The sequence below is a fragment of the Octodon degus genome, unplaced genomic scaffold, assembly GCF_000260255.1.
Source record: "Octodon degus isolate 3935 unplaced genomic scaffold, OctDeg1.0 scaffold00304, whole genome shotgun sequence".
Taxonomy (NCBI): Eukaryota; Metazoa; Chordata; class Mammalia; order Rodentia; family Octodontidae; genus Octodon; species Octodon degus.
In genome coordinates this window covers 1246695-1247620 of record NW_004524880.1, presented here as the reverse complement: position 1 = coordinate 1247620, position 926 = coordinate 1246695, and positions in this window count along the sequence as shown.

Below are 926 nucleotides of genomic sequence, written 5' to 3'. Positions count from 1 at the left end.
AGGGAAATTATAGAAACAATACCTTTTACAATAGCACCAAGGAAAATGAAATACCTTGGAATTAATCTAACTAAACAGGTAAAGATCTTTTCAAGGAAAACTGCAGTACTCTGAAGAAAGAGATCTTAGAGGATTTCAGAAAATGGAAAGATATTCCATGCTCCTGGATAGGAAGAACCAACATTGTGAAGATGGCCATACTCCCAACATTACTGTACAGATTTAATGCAATCCCTATCAGACTACCAACGGCATTCCTCACAGAGCTAGATAAATCATTCCTAAAATTTATTTGAAACCAGAAAAGACTTAGAATAGCAAAGGCTGTCCTGGATAATAAAGACAAGACAGGAGGCATTACAGTTCTTGATTTCAAATTATACTACAAGGCTACTGTGATAAAATCAGCAAGGTACTGGCAATAAAATAGACCTGAGCATCCGTCGACTAGATAAGAAGATGCTGAAGCATCTACGAACACACTCAGCCACCTTATCTTTGACAAAGGGCCCAAACATATTCATTGGAAGAAAGATAGCCTCTTTAACAAATGGTGCTGGAAAAAGTGGCTCTCTATATGCCAAAAACTCAAATTTGACCCAGATCTATCACCATGCACTAAATTAAAGTCAAAATGGATTAAAGATCTAAACATTAAAGCAGAGACACTAAATCTTGAAGAGAATCTAGGAGGAACTCTTGAAGACATAGTGGTAGGCAAAGTGTTCATGAACAAAAATCAAATCGCACAGGAAACAGTTGAAAGAATTAAGTACTTGGACGTGCTCTTACTCAGAAGTTTTTTCATGTCAAAAGAAATTATCTACAATGTGAAAAAGCAACCCACAAATTTGGAAAAGATCATGACCAATCAGTACTCAGACAAAGGTCTGCTCTCTAAAATTTATAAAGAACTAAAAAACACT